Below are 11,742 nucleotides of genomic sequence, written 5' to 3' on the forward strand. Positions count from 1 at the left end.
TTACTGCAAAATGACTTAAAGTGAGACAGAACCCCCCAGTTTTGGCTGGTGATGAAATAACAGTAAGAGGCTAACGTTAACATGAAAAAGACATTTCTTGCTTTTCACAGCATTTAAATTCCAGTTTAAATACCATATTGGTGATAGACAGGTGTAACATTGATTGAAAACATGATTGTATTTTATTTCCAGAACTCTTAGCCCTCTCCTAGAAATTTATGCTTTTCCATACAAGGCAGTTCAAGACCTTATAAGAAGGCACAAATTTTGCAAATAGCCTTTGCTTTTTGTACATTGTTATATCAATGGACTTTTGCAGCCTCACTTTATCCTCTTCATGTGAGCTCCTTGGAGACTTGAATCCTGGGAGCACAAAAGAGGCAAAGACCTGTCCTGGGCTCCCAGGTCAATCAGCATGAGCTGACTGTATCCACAATATTGAGCTCTTAGCACCATTGAATAGTTTGGGTTGGAAGGCATCTTTAAATGTAATCTAGTCTAATCCCCCTGCAAAAGTGCATCTTCCACTAGATCAGGTAGCTCAAGACCCTGTCCAACAGGACCTTAAATGCTTCCAGAGATGAGGCATCTAGAACCTCTCTGGGTAACCTGCTTCATTGTTCCACCATCCTCATCCTTCCAGCCTGACTCTACACTCTATTTTTAAGTTTAAAATCATTACCCCTTGATCTGTTGCTACAAATCCTACTAAAAAGCTGTGTCCCCGTCTTTCTTATCAGAAAATGTCAAACCATGACATCCCTTTACGTGTTGAAAGGCTGTATTAAGGTCTCCCCAAGGCCTTCTCCTCTCCAGATTGAACAATCCAATACTCTTAGCCTGTCCTCACAGGGCAGGTGTCCGATCCCTCTGATCATCTTGGTGGCCTCCTCTGAAAGTGCTCCGACATGTCCATGTCCTTCCCATGCTGGGGACCCAGAGCTGGATGCAGCACTGCAGGTGGGGTCTCACCAGGGCAGGGCAGGGCAGGGCAGAGGGGCAGAATCCCCTCCCTCCCCTGCTGCCCACGCTGCTTTGGACGCAGCCCAGGGCACATTTGCCTTTCTGGGCTGCAGGGGCACATGGCTGGGTCATGTCCAGCCTCTCACCCACAGCACCCCCAAGTCCTTCTCAGCAGGGCTGCTCTCAATGAGTTCTTCTCCCAGTCTCCACTTGATCCCAATGTTACCAATGAAGGTATTAAAAAGCAGTGGTTCCAATACAGACCCTGAGGGACATCACTCATCACCACTCTTGGTGCTTCCAGAACAGGTTGTCCTTGCTCAGATTGCTACTGGGACAAGGTGCTCCTTGCAGAATGGTAGATGCAGACTCTTGTTCCTGTAGTGTTGAGATGCCACTCCTTACACTCCACTAGCACATGTTTAATAGATAATTTAAAAATTCATTCTGTGCTTAACAGATAACTAAAAGCTTGCAGGGAGTTGTGCGCAGCTTTGCAGAGTCCATGCTGTCAGCGATCCCACCGCTGGGGCAGGGGACTGCGGGCACAGCCGAGCCAGACACGGAGCCCTGGCCACGATGGGGAAACGCTCAGCACCTGTGGCAAAGCTCCAAAGCCACATGGCAGCGAGGGAATTGCAGGGAAGGAAATGTAGGGGGATAGAACATAAGTAAACAAAGGTAGTATAGAAAGTAATCTTACCCCCTAAAGAGTTGCAGCTGGGTTAATTACTAAGGACTAGGAGCAGGCCTGATGTTAACAGGCCACAGCTGCAGCCAATCAGCAGAGTGTTATAAAAGAGTGGATTGGTTGACTGAGGGGAACTGGAGTCAGCTGGCTGCTGTGGGGGTAAGGAAGAGTTGGGGCCTAGAGGAGCTGCCTACAAGAACCATCAAGGAGGTATGGAACTCCAGCAATATAGAACCTTTGCGCTATAATGACAACAAGCAAGTGCAACAGAATCTGCCCCAAAGAGATGGGGGTGTGACGTTGCTGAGATGAGTGTGTCACTGCTGGAGGGGTGACGCTGCTGGCCGGGTGTCACAGTGTTCTGTGTGTCTGCTGAGGGCACCCAAGTCTGTGGAAATTTCGTTGTTCTGTGTCCCTGGGTGTTGGCTGTCATCAGCCCCTCACGCTTTTAGTCCCTGCTGCCTTCTCATCCATCATGTACTCTTGTGTGGCTGTAATTGCTATCAGATGTGACTGCTGAACAAATGTTATGGACTGTACTCCTCAAGGCTCGTGAAGGGAGACACTTGGAGACGAACAGGAGAACAAGAGGTGGATTACTCCTACTCTATCCTTCACTGGACTGTAGAATCCAGTCTTTCACAAGTCCCAGCTCAAGAAGATTTTAGCCTATGAACATACATGGTTCTGGTCCAAAAGACAGAAACCATCTAATCTCCTCGGCAGGTCAGGACTTCCTGGTCCAGTTCATATCCACACCTCTACAGCAGCTTGATTAACTCTCCAGTGACAGAAACATTTAACTCTGTGATTCAATCACTTCCCTCAAAACAAAGATCACAGAATAGTTAAGGCTGAAAGGGACCATTGGAAGTCATCCTCCAACCTCTGCTCAAGCAGAGTTCCCTGGGGCACATCATTCAGAGTTGTGCTCAAGTAGCTTTGAACACCTCCAGTGAGGGAGATCCACAGCCTCTCTGGACAATCTGTTCTGGTGTGTGGTCACCTGCACAGTAAAGAATTTTTCCTTATGTTCAGGTGAAACTTCCTGTGCATCAGTTTCTTCCCATTGTCTCTCATTACTCGGCACCACCAAGGAAAGCCTGGTCCATCCTCTTGATATCCTCCTCTCAGACAATTACAGACATTGATGAGATCTTCTCTCCATGTTCTCCAGGCTGAACAGGCCCAGCTCCCTCAGCTGTCCCTTCTAAGAGAGATGCTCCCCTCCCCTGATCATCTTTGTAGCCCTATTGATGCTCTGAAGTATCTAAAGTTCTCTTGGATAAGTACTTCAAACTCATCCTTACTTAGGAAAAAAAACCTAAGGCTTTAAAAATTCTGTCAGCACAGCAGTAGTGCCACTTTTAAGCTAAAAAAGGTCTCTGATTAGAAAGCAGGAGCTACCCTGCAGTTTAACCTGGATTTTTTCACTCACTTTCTGTTATTATATTTCAGATAATGAGACAAGAAGGGTCATGAATGATGAAGTACAAATACTTTAAAAGAGATAATGTAATTAATTAGCCTTGGAAGTAGATAAGGACAGAATGGAAAAGAATTGATCTTTAAAAAGAGTTGAGCTTAATGGAGAGCTATGTGTACAAAATTGAGAATGTTTCTGGCTATTGTCATTAAAATAAGTCTAGAAATACCATATCCATGGCCTTTTTAATGCACCAGCATAAGGGTGAGCTTTCTCTGCAAACAGAGTTATTGAGCACAGCTGATTTGGCAGGAGGGGGACTGGGCTTTAGGGAGAGGACTAAATGCTCATCTTCGATGTGCACATAGGCACCTGTAGATGATGATTCAGAGACATAAAAAGAAGCTTGAGGAAGCAACCAGAAATGGTCTGAGCTTGCTCCTGATAGACCTTGCCCAATGTACCTAGTATTGCCCAAGTAGCAGTCAGTACCCAAAAATACTTCAGTGAAACAGGAAAACTGACTGATAGAGGCCTCTGAGTCTGCAGTGTTATCCAGCTCACAGCTCACACACCCAAACTGCAGGTGAGCTGAAAAAAACAACAGGATTGAAAGCTGAGGTAGAACTGCTTGACTTCCAAAGGTGAAAGGGAAACCTGGTGTCAACTTTTAGCTCCTAGGTTTGGCAATTTCCTCACCTCACAAAACATACAGACCTGCTCTTGCTAATTTCATTAAGCATTTGATACTGCCGATGGACAGGTTTTATTTAAATTTTGTCAGCATATAAACAGGCCATTTAAAAGCACTTCAGTAAAGTCATTTTAGGCAGTAATACTTTAATTTAAATTTTAAAAAAATTGAATTCAATACAGTATTTGAGAAACTTCCAAAAAATTCAAGTTATGATTGGCATTGTATACCAAATGCTACCCTTCTTGTTGAATAAATCAGCTGCAAGCTGTATGGATTTACATTTAAAAAAATAAAACCCCTAATTCCTTTATTTCTATAACTTGCAAAGGATTATTTTGGGCTGCTTGTTCTCAAACCATTGCTGGCATTTCCATGCTGTTCAATGAATTTGATGCAAGCACTCTTCTGTGCTCAGTTTAAGGCATGAACTGGTGATATCTATGAATAATTTTCTGTGATACTTTGCAGAAAGTGAGAGTGGTTCTAATTAATTTATAAATGGTTTAAACAATTTGCATTTTACTGATTAGCTAATAGAGGTGGGTTTGGGACACTGGTGAAATTCCTTAACTGCTGCCTTACAGATTCCTCCTGCACCTGCCTTTAAACTTGCTCACTTTCTGGTGCTGGATTTCTGCGTTCCTGAGATCAGCTTTAATGAGGCTGTTGGGGTGCTGGAGCACAACTGTTTGCAAGCACACAATATTTTCTTTGAAATCGCAGGTGATGTTGACATTTCCAGCAGGCGGAACTTGCACTGGTTAAAGTTGCTGGATCCAGTCCAGAGGATTTTACTTGGACGAGTGAATAGAGCTGGACAGAAACCCTGGGAATACCTCTCCTCACTATGACTCAGAGAAGCAGAGCATAGGCAGAATGTTAAATTGACAAAGAAAGTGGGGTTTTAATTGCATTCATGTGTTCCTCATGGCTTTAATGAAACTATTCACATGGTGGAATTGTGAAACATTTATCCCATTTTCTGGGGAACACCACCATATGGTATAACATCATGTTTGGCTATCTGCATAATAAAGTTATTTATTTTTGATTGCCCTTATAATATGCTCCCATAAATTATAGTACCTGATCCTTCTGTGCACAGTCCCTGTCCATTTGTTAAAACTCCAACTTGTTCCTTACTGTTCTTACTGATGAAAAATTTTGCTATGAGTAATTTTCTATACGTATATATTAGTTTTGGATTACTGAGATTGCCTAATGAGATTACAATCAGCTGTTAAATATTTCTGACAAAGTATGCAGTACAGAATTTGGAAAACATCTGTACTTCATGATGAAATCAACTTCTAGAAGATTTTGTTAGAAATATAATTCTTTATACTTTGGCAAGAAATTATCTTGCACAATGCTGGTAAAGCAGAATTAGTTCAGGTTGCTGCTGGCAGCAAAAGATTCTCCATTATTTCACTCCATCAGGCACATTTGAAAATTATTACAAGTAACTGCTAGAAACAAGAAGATGAACATGAGAAAAAGTGGAGAGAGAATCTGGGTTTTGGCCCCTTGGGAAGATCATCCTAAAGAGGATCCAGCTCAGTCAGCTGGGTGAAATTGCCTCCAGTGAAGCACAATTCCAGACATGGACAAAAATTCAGACTGGTTTCCTAGGAATTCTAAGTTTTACAGAATGGTGAGTTTTTGTTTTATTACTCAACACTGCAACAGCAGAATTTTAAAGGGAAGTTCATTTTTATGAAAATAATTTGGAGGTAAGCTGCTGCATAGTAGTGTGCTTTGCTCACTGATACTCACAGGCAGGAGTTCACCTGGTTGTAGGGAACTGGACTTTGCTAGTTTTTGGTATAATTCTCTGTTACATCTTCCTGTGATTGCTGAGAGATCAGACAAGTGGCTGAGCAGTTTACCACCATGTCCAGTTGATTGTGGTAAAAAGCATTGTAACAAGTGTACACTAAAGTTCTGACCAATGTTAAATAATAATGGATTTGGCCCAATTTTCTTTTGTGGCTGAAAAACAGTGAAGCTGTAGAGCAGATTTCATGGTGCTGACATGGTCCCCTGTATGCACATTTTGGAGGTTTTACATAAGACCAGATCTATTCTGGTGACATGAATTGAATGCCCATGAAAAGCCAGAGCTGTGAAAGAAACTTTTGGGGTACATCACCTGGTTTATCAGGGCAAAGTAGTTTTTTGCATGCTCCAAGACATTTTCACCATATGGGTCAGAGACCTGCTTCAAAGACTCCAATCCCCTGATATAAATTAAAAAAAAATAAAGGCAGATACACCCAAATATGTTGCTTAACTATTACCATGGGCCTGCTGTATATGGATGCAAACTCTGCCATGTCATTCTCCCTCATCTCAGAGGCAGCCATGCAAAATGCTCCATTATTTTGCTGATGCAAAATAAGCCACAGCAGTCCTATCCCCACCACACACATTTCATTTGATGGAGAAGAGGGGGTAAATGCAACTCATGTTTCTTCAACGTGGACTGCAGATTGGACATTAAAGAAGTGGGAAATATGTGTCATCAGGCTATGTCTGTACTTGTAAATAAACCATGCCAAAGATCACAGCTTGGCTCACACCCACACATGTAAGATCTCTTTCCACCAAAACCAGGGTCTTCTCGGGTAAAAGCCTTGTTTTCTTGTAGTGAAATTGCATCTATCTCCTGATTTTTCTTGTTTAATTTTTTTGAGAGTTGAATAAAAAGTTTCCTCACAGTCAGATAAATCTCTCTCTTCAAAAGAGTGGCACTGCAGCTTTTTTTCCTGGGAATGACAAAGCCTTCTAAATTTGTTGTCTACTCCAGCAGAGACTGGTGAAAGATGATGTGATGATGAAATTGTATTTCTGTTTGGGAAGTCAGCATGGTGTACCCATCCCTTATTTTACCATCTCCAAGAAGCAGAAAACAGAGTGCATGAGCACACTTAAGGTCTGAAGCACCTCCCACCTGACCTCAGACACCAATGCATCCAAAATCCTCCATGCTTTGCACAAAACTAGTACAGCTAAAACCCATTCTGCAGGTTCTGTCTGTGTAGCTTTCCTGGCACAGATGAAGGTGCTGCTGATATCCAGGGGTCCCAATCAAAATAATTTCTAGAGTTGGTAGTTCTGTAGGTGCTGTGGAGTATTGGGTAAAAATTACATTTTATCCTCAGCTCACACTGAAATCTTCCCTGTCTTCCAATTTTGCCTTTTTTATACAGTTATATAACTGAAGACCAAAAATAGGACCCTGTATTTCTACAGACCACATAGTTCCACAGGGTTCAAGCATAAACTGTTCATATTTTGCTTCAGAATGCAGTGCTAGGTAAGTTCACATCCTGTGCTTTGATTAATTAGAGATACTCATTAAATAGAGCTATTCTGACTTTTTCCAAATTAGGAGATGTTTTGATATGGAGAAAAACTTCCTAAAAATTAGACACATCATCCTTGAAAACTGATGAAGGAATATATTCCTCACAGTTGGCAGGGACAGTTTTTTGATTTAACATCTCTGCACATATAAAGCTCCTGTCCATGGATACCCTAAAAGTGCAAAACAATACTTGTCCTAGGAAATTACCAACTTAGCATGAACATTGTTGCAGGCATATCTGCCTATAAAAATAAAAAAAAAAAAACCCTCAACAAAATAAACAAAAAAATCCACATTAATCCAAAATAATTAGCTTAAATGAATCTCTTAATGGAAAAATCAGTAATCAGTAGTTCACTGCCAGAAGGAAGGTGTGTAACAAAAGATTTGTAGGTGTCAATTTCTTCTCCCAAGGAAAAAAAGTCATGGCAAGTGGACTAGAGAATATCTCCAATACATTTGTAAGTAATAGCAATGTAAGAATGACTGAGAATGCAACAAAAAGGCTCAGGTACATCTTGCTACTAAAAATGGTGCTGTTTTCCCCTGTTTTCTCTCAGACACATTCATGCTGGAGTTGACATTGCACATGGTATATGGGGAAGTGACATGACACCTGGCTCAGAACAGTGAGCCACAGACTTTGTAAAGGCACCTTGCAACTGCAGCCCAATAAACACTGAAAAACAGAAACAGAGTTAAAAATCTTGACAAATGGGATATTCACTGGAAACAGGATTAAATAGGATAGGAGTAAAGTACTGTACTTAAAAAATACAGATGTCCATTGTAGGCAACTTACAGGATTGCCATTCACCCTTTGGAGTTGGGTTTTTGTTTTGGGATTTTGTTGTTTTGGTTTGTTTGGGTTTTTTTTTTTTTTTCCCTGTGTTTTTTTTTTTTTCCTCTGTTTTGTTGTTGCTGTTTTTTGGGGTTTTTTGTTGGGGGGGGGGGTGTTTGGTTTTTTGAGGTTTTTTTATGTCCATGGTGACTTCTGATTGCACCATCTTGATCCTGTACTTCAGAGCTACCTGTGTGGTTTTGGGTTGTCTTTCCAGTTTGGTTATGATTAAGTAGTAGGGCAAAACAGAGAGAAGGCTGTCCCACAAGTAAGTGAGCCGATACTAAACCTGCTGCCGATGCTTACTGCACATAACACCTGTAGCAATCCCTGTGTTCTATATAATTGTTTCACCTACAGCCTCCAGCTTCTGCCTTTTCAAACAAGGCAGGAGACAAAACATGCAAAAAATCTGCTCTCCCAAGCAAAAATCACAACCTAAATGACATGGTTAGGTGGCTTCACATCTTTCCTGTTGTTTATCCAGAATTAAAGCTGACCCTGATCTCTCCTGTTTTCAAGGAGACCTTACTCAGGTGTAAACCTTGTGGAAGGGTTCAATTCAGCAGACATCTCAGCTGCCTTGTCTAGATACCATTCTATCTTTATATGAATTTGCTTTCATAGACAGACACTCAAAAACTTTACCTGCACCCTTCTATGCTTCAACAGGATACAAGGAATATATAATTTCCATACTGCACTACCCTTGTTATCTTCCCACTATGAATGGAGCAATACTATGTGTATCTAAGAGATGAGATTTATCTTCTTCGGCTTTTACCAGAGGGATAACAATTTATTTTCCTAACTTTTAGATGAAAGAAAATGCTTGGTGTCTTTTTATTTTGAGAATTGCCTTCTGATGGGATTTAAACTAATAGAATTACATAAAAACATAAACAATATGCAAAAGAAGAGACTTGGGCTCCTCAGCCATGTTTACACAGGCGTCTGAGTGAGGAAACCCTTGTTCTGAGCCACACACACATCATTCTCCATGGAATGTGGTTTGTAAAAAGCTGTGTTTTTCCCCTCTTCCAACTCACTCTGAGGCCTTTCTGTGTTTTTTTCTGCTTTCCTCTCCTCCAGTTCTGTACACAGCCCATTTTTTATTCTTACTGCTGCTGTGTTCTGCTTCTTTCTTTGGCCTCTTTGCAGGATGTATCAGAGCTCGGATTCCCGCCTTTCAGCAGAAAGAGCAGCCTGCAGAGCACAGGAACACACTGCAGGGTCAGCCCTGCCGGGGACAGAGACCTCCTCCAAGCAGATCCTGAGACCTTTGGCTGCTGGCAGCAAAGGGAGCCACAGGGTGGGGAACTCCACGGCTCAGCATTTAGCCAGGGTCAGCCGTAACTCACATGCCCCTGGTTTCACTCACATCCATACTGAGAAAAAAAACCCCAAAAAACCCAACAAACCAAACTTAACCAAAGGAAAAAAAAAAAAAAAAAAAAAAGGAAGAGATCATAAAATGTGTTAATACTTAAGTTTGCTGCCAAAACATTGTTCTCAACAGTTTATGCTGAAAAGAGAGGAGACTTTTCATCCCCAGGTAAGATCAAGCCCTGATGGAAGTAAGATAAAGAATGGGTCACAAAATTTTGCTGTTGTTTGGCATCTATGTTTATTAAATCTGTCATTATAACAATTACATTTTAATTTGTTCTTGTCTTACCTATTTTGACTATCTGCTAATAAATATTATACAGCAGGAATAAAGGAATGAGAGTAACATTTTACCCATATTCAATTATGCTACACTTCACCTTTCTCAGATTATATTTAATTAAAATTCATGGCTTTCACAAACCACTCATAGTTAAAGGGCAGTCAAATAGGGAAGAAAAACAAATGTAATCTCTGACTCCAGGGTACTCATGCAAGCCCTGTTAAACCCACTGATTAAATTATCCAGCCTTGCATAATTATTCCTGTTCTATGAACTGGTAAGTAAAGGCAAAATGGTGGCTTTCCTCATGAGTCCCAGCACAAGGAGATCTTATCCATTAATTTCTACTGAAGCTCTAAAAATATTATTGTTAGAATGTTAGTATTTTGCCTTAACATTCATAAAGGTCAGTCAGGACTATTACATTTTAAATCAATTATGGTGTTCTGGCCGCGTACAAGGTACAAGAGATGACATCTAAGTGCTTCACATTTTAGACTCCATGGGAGTGGCTGTATTTCATCAGCTAGCTACATTTTTATTAAATATCACCTAATAATTAACCACTTAATTGGACATTTTTCTTTATACAAATGAACAGATTATGGTGTTTGTTTAAAGGAATAACTACATAAAAAGTATAATGAAATACAAAACCTGTTGGATGAACCATTTTTTCCCCCACCCAACAGCTCTGTCTCCTTGAACCACAGCTACCTGGAGTAAGATGCAAACTGTCTACACAAAAAGGCTCCATCACTACTAATAAATTGAACATGTGCAGTCTCTGGCCAGTGGGGTGGCTTGCAGGATGTGGCTACAGCCATGTCCTTGCTCCACCTCTGCCTCCAAAACAACCCAGTCCCAACAGACAGAGCAAAGGCTCAAGCTGGACATAGACCTTGGTGGGTTCTCAGGCCACAGGTTGGGAGCATGGCTGAAGAGGCTCTCAGTCCTCACCCTGTGTCCTGTAGAGCTGGAATGTCTGCATTCCAGAAAGCCAGTTTGTTTATCCTGTCTAGATTTATCTAGACCACATTGCTTCAGCTACTTACAGGCCACCAGTGTGGGGTAGTATCCGAAGCCTCATGGAGGCAAATGAACTTGATATTGCTGCTTCTTCTGTGCTTCTTCCTTCTGTTAAGGAAACTACTGCTTGGACATGGTCTGGCACAGTCTGTTATCGATGCAGGCTTGCTCTCACAACCCCACCTGACTTCTAAGGGCAGGCACATGCCACCGCTCATTTGGAATTAACTACACACTGTGCTAACCCAGTTCATCAAATTCCATACAATGAAGTTCATCAGGCCCAATCTACCTGAAGATATTGCAATTAGCTAAAGCTGGGAAGCATGGAATCAGTATTTAAGGATATTACTTGCAGTGTATGAGATCAGCTCAGTTGGTCAGTGCAGGGTGTTAATAAATACCACAATTGTGGGTTTGATCCCCATATGGGCCTTCCACTTAAGAGCTGGATTTGATGATCCTTGTGGGGCCCTTCCAACTCCAAATATTCTGTGATTCTGTGATACCTCCTACTTGGTGTGGGATAACAGCGAATAAACCCTAGCTAATGGACTGAGAAGCAAGCAGCACTACAAAGCTCTTCTGTTACCAGGGTTCTGTTTTCTCATCTCAGTATCGTGCCACTGGGAGCATAATTCCTTTCCTTTCTCCATCCATTTTAATGCTTCCACATTTTTAATATTTTATGTTGAGAAAGTTTATTTCTCTATAAATATCTCCACTACTATCAATGTACAAGTAGAGTACCTCTAGCAAGTCAATGCTTATAGGAAACAGTCTCTGTTTCTAAGCATTCCAAAAAGCTGAACTGCTCTGCAATGTCTCAAGTTCACTGCCTAGTTCTAGAGGCTTTTTGTGGATCTTAAATATTTCCAGGTCTCCCTGTCTCTGGTTGTTTGCATTCACCTCTCACATTCTGATTTCACTGTTTAAAGGGCAAGGAAAGTTTACTGAATGGAAAGACCTTGGAGTCTACAATATCAAACAGCAGAGTGACCTCAAAGGAAAACATATTTCATTAAAAAGAAAAAAGAGTTTCCTTGCAAATCC

General features: G+C 41.3%; 1 long non-coding RNA gene across 1 annotated transcript; it reads left to right on the forward strand.

Moving 5' to 3' along the window:
- The first annotated feature begins 1,805 nt into the window (after positions 1 to 1,805).
- Positions 1,806 to 9,644, forward strand: LOC135445380 (uncharacterized). Its single transcript, XR_010439519.1, has 3 exons — positions 1,806 to 5,431; positions 6,990 to 7,096; positions 9,150 to 9,644. It is a non-coding gene; the product is annotated as an uncharacterized LOC135445380 (long non-coding RNA).
- Positions 9,645 to 11,742: the final 2,098 nt, after the last annotated feature.

The sequence above is a fragment of the Zonotrichia leucophrys genome, chromosome 3 (genome assembly GCF_028769735.1).
Source record: "Zonotrichia leucophrys gambelii isolate GWCS_2022_RI chromosome 3, RI_Zleu_2.0, whole genome shotgun sequence".
Classification (NCBI taxonomy): domain Eukaryota; kingdom Metazoa; phylum Chordata; class Aves; order Passeriformes; family Passerellidae; genus Zonotrichia; species Zonotrichia leucophrys.